Genomic DNA, 12,942 nt, shown 5'->3' with positions numbered 1-12,942 from the left:
GGGTCGTCATCTTCGGGGTCCTCGTCTTCTTCGGGTTGGTCTTCAGGGTCCTCGTCTTCAGAGTCCTCGTCTTCGGGGTCCTCGTCTTCTTCGGGTTGGTCTTCAGGGTCCTCGTCTTCAGGGTCCTCGTCTTCGGGGTCCTCGTCTTCTTCGGGGTGGTCTTCAGGGTCCTCGTCTTCAGGGTCCTGGTCAGGGAGATCCAGAGTGATTACCAAGAACCATTTCAAAAAGCTTGAACTTGGAAATGTAGCAGAAGGTACAAGAAGGCTGAGGAACTGCCGAGAACCAGCTGATGGTACTGGAACCTGGATGGGTAGCAGAAGGTACAAGAGCCAATGGAACTACCGAGGACCAGCTGACGGTACTGGAACTCGGTTACTGAGCAGGAGGTACCTGTGCCAGAAAGCACTACCAAGGACCAGCAGACGTTGGTGGAACTTGGATACCGAGAAGGAGGCACCTAAGTCAAAGGCACTGCCGAGAACCAGCTGACGGTACTGGAACCCGGATGGGTAGCAGAAGGTACCCATGTAAAAAAAAGTTGCAAGGCCGCGAGCCGGCCGCAGTACCAAAACCCACAGTCCTACAGGGGGTGCTTGTCCTATTGGCACTATGGAACCAGCCTTCATTGCCAGATCCTGCAGCCCACATAGGAGTCACCTAAACTGCAGGCACCACAGAGTCGGCTAACCCGACCGCAACACGACAGGACAACGCATTGGAGGCAAAGTGACGTTGACACTACCCGGAAACAGCTGGCGTGCTGGAACCAGGCTGGGCAGGAGGGAGTACCTGTGCCAAAGACACCGCTGGGAAACAGCTGGCGGTGCTGGAACCCAGGGTAAATACTAAAGACAGAGTAGAGCCAGAGGCCTAATTGGAGCAAGTTTAAAATCAATAGTAGTGTGAATGTGGACAGAGCAGGAGAATTTGCCGGACACACGGCAGGGAAACAGATGATGTTACTGAACCCCAATAACACGGCAGCAAGCGTTGACTGTGCAGATGGCACTTCTGAGCAGCAACTAGCGGTATTGGAGCCCAGGGTAAATACTAAAAACAGAGGAGCCAGAGGTAATTGGAGCAAGTTTTAAATCAGTAGTACAGTGGATGTGGACAAGGCAGGAGAATTTGCCAGACACACAGCTGGGGATCAGCTGACGTTACTGAACCCCAATAACACGGCAGCAAGTGTTGACTGTGCAGACAGCACTTCCGAGCGCCAACTGGCGGTGTTGGAGCTCAGGGATAATACTGAAAACAGAGGAGCCAGAGGTGTAATTGGAGCAACTTTAAAATCTGTAGTAGTGTGAATGAGGACAGAGCAGGAGAAATTGCCGTCCGCACAGCAGGGGAACAGCCGACGTTACTGAACCCCAATAACACGGCAGCAAGTGTTGACTGTGCAGACAGCACTTCTGAGCAGCAACTGGCAGTGTTGGAGCTCAGGGATTACAGTTCAGGTGGTAGAAACATGAACACAACAGGAGACCTGGATACTGTTGCCAACCAATTATTTATTCTGGAAGAGGACTGGCAAATTCATGCAAGATCCAGGCCTTGTTCATTTTGAGAAAAGTAAGCCGGTCAACGTTATCGGAGGATAGTCGCATGCGACGGTCTGTTAGTACACCACCTGCGGCACTAAAGACGCGTTCCGATAATACACTAGCAGCAGGGCAAGCTAGCACCTCCAATGCATACTGGCTAAGCTCTGGCCATGTATCCAGCTTACAGACCCAAAACTTGAAGGGAGAAGAGCCGTCTGGGAGTACACTGAGAGGGCAAGACATGTAGTCTGTCACCATCTGACGGAAACGTTGCCTCCTGCTGACTGGAGCCGTCTGTGATGGTGTAGACATTTGTGGCGGCGGGGACACAAAACTTTGCCACATTTGGGCCATACTGGTCTTGCCTTGTGCTGAGGCGCTGCTTCTGCTCCCTCTTTGTGTAGAGCTTCCTCCACTGTCTCGACGCACTGAGCTGCTTTGTAAAGCACTAGCAGCACTGCTCTCGGTTGGAATGGAGAACATGATGGAATGCACCAGTGCGTCTTGGTACTCCCGCATTTTAGACTCCCGGTTCAACGGTGTTATGAGGCTTTGTAAGTTGTCCCGGTAGCGAAGATCTAGGAGGGTGGACACCCAATAATCAGCCGTGTTGAGAATGTGGGCGATGCGGCGGTCGTTTCTCAGGCACTGCAGCATGAAATCAACCATGTGCTGCAGACTGCCAACTGGCCAAGAAACGCTGTCCCCTGCTTGAGGCGTGATCTCTGCCTGCTCTGCATCACCCCACCCTCGCTCTAGATACTGACTACTAGAGCATTGTGTACCTCCCTCCTCTGGACAGATGTATTCCTCCTCCATTGACTCCTCCTCATCCTCCTCACAAAGTGTCCCCTGCGTAGGCCTTTGTGAGGAACCACGTTGCGCAGACTGTAGAGAAGCAGATGGCATTTGTGACTCCTCATGCTCCACCTCTTCCAAAACCTCGTCCCTTAGTGCTTGCAGTGTTTTTTCAAGCAGGCAGATATGGGGGATAGTCATGCTGACTAGTGCATCATCTGCACTCGCCATCCACGTGGAATAATCGAAGGCACACAAAACGTGGCAAATGTCCTTCATAGAGGCCCACTCAGTGGTGGTGAAGTGTGAACGGCGCGCACTGCGACTTGTTTGCGCCTGCTGCAGCTGGTACTCCATTACTGTTACCTGCTGCTCACACAACTCTCCAACATATGTAACGTTGAATTCCACCTGGTGGGTAGGTCACATATGATGCGATGTTCCGGAAGATGTAATCGCCGCTGCAGAGCTGCAATGAGCGATCTTGCGATGCTGGAACGCCGCAAGTGAGGGCACTCTATGTGGACCTTGTGAAGCAGTGCATCAAGATTCGGATAGTCCCTCAAAAAACTCTACACGACCAAGTTGAGCACATGTGCCAGACATGGGATGTGAGTGAGGTTGCCTAGGCCCAGAGCTGCCACCAGATTTCGGGCATTGTCACACACTACCATGCCTGGCTGGAGATTCGCTGGCACAAACCACATGTCGCTCTGCTGCTTGATGGCATTCCAGAGCTCCTGCGCTGTGTGGCTTCGATTCCCCAAAGAAATTAATTTTAATACGGCCTGTTGACCTTTGGCCACGGCTGTGCTCATATCGGTCATCACAGCAGGTAACCGTTCACGGGTCGATGTGGAGGTAGACCGTGACGGCTACTGCAGCGCTGATTCAGAGGAACTGGAGTATGAGGAGGAGCCAGTGTGTACAGACTGGATTCCTGCAATCCTTGGAGTTGGCAGAACACGTACAGCGCCACTCTCAAGATCTGTACCCGGCTCCACAACATTTACCCAATGGGCAGTGAGGAAAAGGTATCGTCCCTGTCCATGCTTACTGGTCCACGCATCGGTGGTCAGGTGGACCTTGCTACTGACGGCGTTTTGTAGCGCATGTTTAATTTTTCCCTCCACATGACGTTGCAGGGCAGGGACAGCTTGCCTGCTGAAATAAAAGCGGCTGGGCACGTTGTATTGTGGGACTGCCAATGCCATAAAGTTACGGAAGGTGTCAGTCTCCACCAGCCTGAATGATAGCATTTCAAGGGCCAGTAGTTTAGCAATGCCAGCATTCAGAGCCTGTGCTCGGGGGTGGTTTGCCGAGTATGGGCGCCTTTTCTCCCATGCCTGTGCTAACGATGGCTGTAGACTGGCCTAGGAGTGTGAGGATGACAGGGAAAGTGGTGCTGTGGGTGGAATTACACTGTGTCTCTGTACAACAGTGCCAGAGATTCTTCCATGGCGATCCTGTGAGGAAGCCGAACCAGCTGTGTGTGAGCTGGAGGAAGAGGCTACAACACGAGCTGAAGAGGTGGTAGGTGGCGCTGTAGGTTGGCCTAGGTCTTCAGTGTGTTTTTGTAACTCCACCACGTGCTTGGTCCGCACATGTTTCCACATATTTGTGGTATTGAGGTTGCTGACACTTTTCCCTCTTTTCACCGTCTGATTACACAGCTTGCATTTGACAAAGCAAATGTCATCTTCAACTGTGTCAAAAAAGGACCAGGCACTGCAAGTCTTGGGAGCGCACGCTTTGGATTTTGGAATAGCCATGCTCCTAATGGGTGCCGAAGTGGAGGCTACAGGCAACCAAGTCTGCTCCCTCCCTCTCCCTCCTTTTTGGACCGTTCGGGGAATCTCTTCCTCAGAGCTGCTCCCACCACCTTCCTGTCCCTCACGCCATGATGGGTCAAAGACCTCATCATCTACACCACCCTCTTCAAACAACTGCTTCTCCTGGGTAGTCTCGACAGCACAGTACGCACCAGAAAGTGGCACCTGAGTCTCATCATCAGATGCGTACTGAGGTGTGCTGCTGACCATAGGCACTGGCCCACCTGCCTCTTCAGATTCAGAAAGACAAAACGGTTGTGCATCACTGCATACTACCTCTTCTTCAAATTCTTGAATTCTGCTTGGCTGGCCCCCTCTTTCCAAGCCAAGAGATTCAGAGAACAGAAGCAGAGATGGCTCCTGTCCAGGGCTCTCTGACTGTCTGGGCAATTTGGCAGGCGGTGAAGAGACAGATGGGTGCTCTTCAGTGCTCAGGACTTGAGAGGATCTGGAACTAATTGAAGTCGATGCGTTAGCTGCCATCCATCCGACAACGGCTTCAATTTGGTCCTCCCGCAGCAGTGGGGTACGGCTAGCTCCTACAAACCTGCGCATAAAGGACTGTTCCCTGGTAAAACTGGGGGATGCTGAGTCACTGGTGCCCGCAGCAGGCACAGAATCCCCCTGTCCTCTCCATGAAGGCACAGAATCCTCATGTCCTCTCCCTGCAGAAACTCCACGACCACGACCACATGCCTTACTCCCTGCCTTCTTCATCTTGATAGACTGATAAAGATAGGCAGAAATGTACTAAGGGCTTAGTGTGCTTATTCCTGAACAGCTGCTAACAGGTATAAGAAACACTCATTTTATAAAGTGTGGACTAGACTTTAATATGAGCTAATGTGGCCTACACAACTGTAAAGTGGAGTGTTTGGTGAACTTTATTTATTTTTTTTTGTCACAAAAAGACACTGGATGTGCCCAAAGATGTAATACCGATAGTATCACAAACTTTTTGTAGCTATTACAATGTAGGAAGGTAACCTACAATGCAATAGATGAGGCTACAGAAAATAGGCTAATACTAATCTGGCTGGGGCTGCAGGGCACAATGCTGCAGAAAGGCTCCTCTAACTACTCCTATATAGTGTGTTTGGAACCAATTTAGCTGAATACGGATGGAACCACCACACTAATAGGAGAAATGAGGAAAAATTATGAATTGGCAATAAAGGACAATGTATGAGGCAGTGACACACACTGAGTGCACTACAACCAGACGTGGCTGAAGCACACACTACAGGGTGAGCTGCACTCACACACACAGACCTTGCTGACAGCGGTGAACAGTGCAGATGCAGAGCACTGTGCACTAGCGCTGCAAGACAAAAAAAATTCTCTATCTACTCCTATATAGTGTGTTTGGAACCAATTTAGCTGAATACGGATGGAACCACCACACTAATAGGAGATATCAGGAAAAATTATGAATTAGCAAAAAAGGACAATGTATGAGGCAGTGACACACACTGAGTGCACTACAACCAGACGTGGTTGAAGCACACACTACAGGGTGAGCTGCACTCACACACAGAGACCTTGCAGACAGCGGTGAACAGCACAGAGAACTGTGCACTAGCGCTGCAAGGCACAGCGATTTATAAAGTAGCTTGGGTAAAGCAGAATAGACCAAATAGGTAGCTAAAACTGTCCCTCAGAACAACAGCGTCCTATTCCTAACTGAATTCACAGCAGAGTGAGCTGAAAATGGCGGCGGCGGCTTTTATAGTGCATCATGACATCATTTCAGCAGCCAATCACAGCCATGCCATTAGTTAAGATGCCTACATGCCTAACAGGATGTGCCCACAATTCTTAGGATCCTCATTGGCTGAATAAAATGAAACTGGCTCATTGCATTATGGGAACTTCCGATTCCGGTATACGATATTGTAAAAGTACCGGAATTAAGTATCGGAATTCCGATACTGCGAATATCGGCCGATACCCGATATTTCAGTATCGGAATGCTCAACACTACTCTTGACGTTTCCCGTCAAAGTACCTCTTGGACTTTTTGTTAGCCTCTTGAAGGTTACAACGTACATCAGTCCAAACTCTCTCCAAATCACCGGAAAAATTCTCCTCCTCCGGCTCAGCCGATACCAATTTGGAGAATGACCCAAACGACGGATGTCTCCCAGTACAACAAAAAAATGGAGAACACCCAGCAGAAGAGGATGTATGGTTGTTAAGAGCAAATTCAGCCAGTGGCAAAAACTCAGACCACCCCTCTTGATTGTCAGCCACAAAACAACACAAAAACTGTTCAACATCTTGGTTCTTTCTTTCTGTCTGTCCATTAGACTCAGGATGATATCCAGATGAAAATGACAAATGAACTCCCAACCTGTCACAAAAGGCACGCCAAAAACGAGCCACAAACTGAGGTCTCTATCGGAAACAATGTTGGTAGGAACGCCATGGAGCCTGACAATTTCCTTAACAAAGTGTGCAAATTGAAGTGGTCAGTGGGGCGCTAGAAACTGGATAAGGCGCTGGAAAAGGATAAAACAAACCTCTTTATTGAAGTATTAATGCCCACAACGCGTTTCTGCAGCGGTCTGCTGCCTTCATCAGGTGGAGTTAATTTCCTTAACAAAAGCCTTAGCGAGTGTCTTAGCGCAGGGCAGTTTGATGAAGCGAACCAAGTGACACATCTTGCTAAAACGGTCCACGACCACCCAGATGACAGTGAAACCCTCAGAGGCAGGAAGGTCAGTAATAAAATCCATAGCAAGATGCGTCCAAGGTGCACTAGGAACTTCCAGAGGGCAAAGCAACCCCGCAGCAGGAGCATGTGAAGACTTAGATCTAGCACACACAGTACATTGACGCACCCACTTAATGACTTCCTTCTGCCATCCAGGCCACCAAAAACTGCGACCTACAAGTCTCTTAGTCTCCGAAATTCCTGGATGACCTGCCAACCGAGACTCATGACACTCCACAAACAAATCTCTCCTAAAGTTCCTAGGTACAAACAACCTCCCAATGGGAGTGTTAGGTGGGGCATCCTCCTGGGCTTTCAGAATCCCATCTTCCAAAACGGAGTCCAATGCTGCTATCACAACACCTTCCTGTAAAATGCTCTCCTCCTTCTCGGTACCAACCATGGGAGAAAAACTGCGAGATAAAGCATCAGTTTTTACATTCTTGGTACCTAGGATGTAAGTAACAGAAAAATTAAACCACGAAAAAAAAAGTGCCCACCTAGCCTGACGGGCATTCAAGCACTTGGCAGCATCAAGATAGATCAGATCCTTATGATCAGTGAAAACCTGAATAGGAAATTTAGCACCTTCCATGAGATGACGCCAATGTTCAAATGCGAGTTTAATCGCCAGAAATTCCCGATTACCGACATCGTAATTAAGTTCGGTCTCAAAATTTTTTTGAAATAAAAGCACAGGGATGTACTCCATCCTTGTTTTCCTAAGACAAAACAGCACCGACCCCCTCCGAAGAAGCATCAACCTCGACCAAAAAAGGCTTGGTCTCATCAGGCTGCATAAGGATGGGGAAAAAACCAAGCAATGTGAACTGAGGACTAAGATGGTACACATGCAAGAAATAGGAGCATGTTCACACTAGCAAAAAGATGCAAAACCTACAAAAGACAAAAAATATATCTCATACCCTACCATCATTATAAATAAATGTAAAGCAAAGTTGCATATGAAATATAGGGTACTTAGTGAACTATTTTTGATCAAAAAAAGTATACAAGCCGTCCCACCAGCGACAAGGTGACCCTAAATTGGGACGGTCCTACACTGTCTATATTAAAAACCTTACTGTATATCAAAGTTGAAGTAATGCATATAAAAGAGTAGACAAATAGAACTGGGTCCCAATATCAGACCACCTAAGCCCGTGGTAAGCTACATATATACTAACCAATTATTTCTCATTCCTCATTCTACATTGATAATTTAAATAAAGAGATCAAGGTACTTCAGTAAATCTGCTATTTCAAATTTTTATTAATGTTATCACAAGACATACACACACCCCATAAAATCAAGTCAAAAAACCCCTAAGACATAGAAAGCCCCAATAAAATTGAGGCAGTGTGGTCAAGAGATATCACTATAAGCACAAAAAATACAGTTCAGAGAGTAGGAATGTAAGATTATATCAGTAAAATTCCAGACCTCTTAGTTCCATATCCTTAATAATAGATATAATCTTACATTCCTACTCTCTGAACTGTATTTTTTGTGCTTATAGTGATATCTCTTGCATATGAAATATAGGGTACTTAGTGAACTATTTTTGATCAAAAAAAGTATACAAGCCGTCCCACCAGCGACAAGGTGACCCTAAATTGGGACGGTCCTACACTGTCTATATTAAAAACCTTACTGTATATCAAAGTTGAAGTAATGCATATAAAAGAGTAGACAAAGAGAACCGGGTCCCAATATCAGACCACCTAAGCCCGTGGTAAGCTACATATATACTAACTAGCTCAACAAAGGGGATGCGACACCCCTAATTTGCACAGAATAAAAACAAGACAAAAAACCAAGCAATAGTGAACTGAGGACTAAGATGGTACACATGCAAGAAATAGGAGCATGTTCACACTAGCAAAAAGATGCAAAACCTACAAAAGACAAAAAATATATCTCATACCCTACCATCATTATAAATAAATGTAAAGCAAAGTTGCATATGAAATATAGGGTACTTAGTGAACTATTTTTGATCAAAAAAAGTATACAAGCCGTCCCACCAGCGACAAGGTGACACTAAATTGGGACGGTCCTACACTGTCTATATTAAAAACCTTACTGTATATCAAAGTTGAAGTAATGCATATAAAAAATAGTAGACAAATAGAACCGGGTCCCAATATCAGACCACCTAAGCCCGTGGTAAGCTACATATATACTAACCAGCTCAACAAGGGGGATGCCACACCCCTAATTTGCACAGAATGCAAACAAGACAAAAAACCAAGCAATGTGAACTGAGGACTAAGATGGTACACATGCAAGAAATAGGAGCATGTTCACACTAGCAAAAAGATGCAAAACCTACAAAAGACAAAAAATATATCTCATACCCTACCATCATTATAAATAAATGTAAAGCAAAGTTGCATATGAAATATAGGGTACTTAGTGAACTATTTTTGATCAAAAATGTATACAAGCCGTCCCACCAGCGACAAGGTGACCCTAAATTGGGACGGTCCTACACTGTCTATATTAAAAACCTTACTGTATATCAAAGTTGAAGTAATGCATATAAAAAAGAGTAGACAAATAGAACCGGGTCCCAATATCAGACCACCTAAGCCCGTGGTAATCTACATATATGCTAACCAGCTCAACAAGGGGGATGCCACACCCCTAATTTGCACAGAATGCAAACAAGACAAAAAACCAAGCAATGTGAACTGAGGACTAAGATGGTACACATGCAAGAAATAGGAGCATGTTCACACTAGCAAAAATATGCAAAACCTGCAAAAGACAAAAAATATATCTCATACCCTACCATCATTATAAATAAATGTAAAGCAAAGTTGCATATGAAATATAGGGTACTTAGTAAACTATTTTTGATCAAAAAAAGTATACAAGCCATCCCACCAGCGACAAGGTGACCCTAAATTGGGACGGTCCTACACTGTCTATATTAAAAACCTTACTGTATATCAAAGTTGAAGTAATGCATATAAAAAATAGTAGACAAATAGAACTGGGTCCCAATATCAGACCACCTAAGCCCGTGGTAAGCTACATATATACTAACCAGCTCAACAAGGGGGATGCCACACCCCTAATTTGCAAAGAATGCAAACAAGACAAAAAACCAAGCAATGTGAACTGAGGACTAAGATGGTACACATGCAAGAAATAGGAGCATGTTCACACTAGCAAAAAGATGCAAAACCTACAAAAGACAAAAAATATATCTCATACCCTACTATCATTATAAATAAATGTAAAGCAAAGTTGCATATGAAATATAGGGTACTTAGTGAACTATTTTTGATCAAAAATGTATACAAGCCGTCCCACCAGCGACAAGGTGACCCTAAATTGGGACGGTCCTACACTGTCTATATTAAAAACCTTACTGTATATCAAAGTTGAAGTAATGCATATAAAAAAGAGTAGACAAATAGAACCGGGTCCCAATATCAGACCACCTAAGTCCGTGGTAATCTACATATATACTAACCAGCTCAACAAGGGGGATGCCACACCCCTAATTTGCACAGAATGCAAACAAGACAAAAAACCAAGCAATGTGAACTGAGGACTAAGATGGTACACATGCAAGAAATAGGAGCATGTTCACACTAGCAAAAAGATGCAAAACCTACAAAAGACAGAAAATATATCTCATGCCCTACCATCATTATAAATAAATGTAAAGCAAAGTTGCATATGAAATATAGGGTACTTTGTGAACTATTTTTGATCAAAAAAAGTATACAAGCCGTCCCACCAGCGACAAGGTGACCCTAAATTGGGACGGTCCTACACTGTCTATATTAAAAACCTTACTGTAAATCAAAGTTGAAGTAATGCATATAAAAAAGAGTAGACAAATAGAACCGGGTCCCAATATCAGACCACCTAAGCCCGTGGTAAGCTACATATATACTAACCAGCTCAACAAGGGGGATGCCACACCCCTAATTTGCACACAATACAAACAAGACAAAAAACCAAGCAATGTGAACTGAGGACTAAGATGGTACACATGCAAGAAATAGGAGCATGTTCACCTAGCAAAAAGATGCAAAACCTACAAAAGACAAAAAATATATCTCATACCCTACCATCATTATAAATAAATGTAAAGCAAAGTTGCATATGAAATATAGGGTACTTAGTGAACTATTTTTGATCAAAAAAAGTATACAAGCCGTCCCACCAGCGACAAGGTGACCCTAAATTGGGACGGTCCTACACTGTCTATATTAAAAACCTTACTGTATATCAAAGTTGAAGTAATGCATATAAAAGAGTAGACAAATAGAACCGGGTCCCAATATCAGACCACCTTAGCCCGTGGTAAGCTACATATATACTAACCCGCTCAACAAGGGGGATGCCACACCCCTACTTTGCACAGAATGCAAACAAGACAAAAAATCAAGCAATGTGAACTGAGGACTAAGATGGTACACATGCAAGAAATAGGAGCATGTTCACACTAGCAAAAAGATGCAAAACCTACAAAAGACAAAAAATATATCTCATACCCTACCATCATTATAAATAAATGTAAAGCAAAGTTGCATATGAAATATAGGGTACTTAGTGAACTATTTTTGATCAAAAAAAGTATACAAGCCGTCCCACCAGCGACAAGGTGACCCTAAATTGGGATGGTCCTACACTGTCTATATTAAAATCCTTACTGTATATCAAAGTTGAAGTAATGCATATAAAAGAGTAGACAAATAGAACCGGATCCCAATATCAGACCACCTAAGCATGTGGTAAGCTACATATATACTAACCAGCTCAAAAAGGGGGATGCCACACCCCTAATTTGCACAGAATGCAAACAAGACAAAAAACCAAGCAATAGTGAACTGAGGACTAAGATGGTACACATGCAAGAAATAGGAGCATGTTCACACTAGCAAAAAGATGCAAAACCTACAAAAGACAAAAAATATATCTCATGCCCTACCATCATTATAAATAAATGTAAAGCAAAGTTGCATATGAAATATAGGGTACTTTGTGAACTATTTTTGATCAAAAAAAGTATACAAGCCGTCCCACCAGCGACAAGGTGACCCTAAATTTGGACGGTCCTACACTGTCTATATTAAAAACCTTACTGTAAATCAAAGTTGAAGTAATGCATATAAAAAAGAGTAGACAAATAGAACCGGGTCCCAATATCAGACCACCTAAGCCTGTGGTAAGCTACATATATACTAACCAGCTCAACAAGGGGGATGCCACACCCCTAATTTGCACAGAATGCAAACAAGACAAAAAACCAAGCAATGTGAACTGAGGACTAAGATGGTACACATGCAAGAAATAGGAGCATGTTCACACTAGCAAAAAGATGCAAAACCTACAAAAGACAAAAAATGTATCTCATATCCTACCATCATTGTAAATAAATGTAAAGCAAAGTTGCATATGAAATATAGGGTACTTAGTGAACTATTTTTGATCAAAAAAAGTATACAAGCCGTCCCACCAGCGACAAGGTGACCCTAAATTGGGACGGTCCTACACTGTTTATATTAAAAACCTTACTGTATATCAAAGTTGAAGTAATGCATATAAAAGAGTAGACAAATAGAACCGGGTCCCAATATCAGACCACCTAAGCCCGTGGTAAGCTACATATATACTAACCAGCTCAACAAGGGGGATGCCACACCCCTAATTTGCACAGAATGCAAACAATAGAAAAAACCAAGCAATGTGAACTGAGGACTAAGATGGTACACATGCAAGAAATAGGAGCATGTTCACACTAGCAAAAAGATGCAAAACCTACAAAAGACAAAAAATATATCTCATACCCTACCATCATTATAAATAAATGTAAAGCAAAGTTGCATATGAAATATAGGGTACTTAGTGAACTATTTTTGATCAAAAAAAGTATACAAGCCGTCCCACCAGCGACAAGGTGACCCTAAATTGTTATGGTCCTACACTGTCTATATTAAAAACCTTACTGTATATCAAAGTTGAAGTAATGCATATAAAAAAGAGTAGACAAATAGAACCGGGTCCCAATATCAGACC

The sequence above is a fragment of the Phyllobates terribilis genome, unplaced genomic scaffold (genome assembly GCF_046119375.1).
Source record: "Phyllobates terribilis strain yellow unplaced genomic scaffold, ASM4611937v1 Scaffold_319__1_contigs__length_2182262, whole genome shotgun sequence".
In the NCBI taxonomy this organism is placed as follows: Eukaryota; Metazoa; Chordata; class Amphibia; order Anura; family Dendrobatidae; genus Phyllobates; species Phyllobates terribilis.
Note: the sequence above shows the minus strand (reverse complement) of the source record.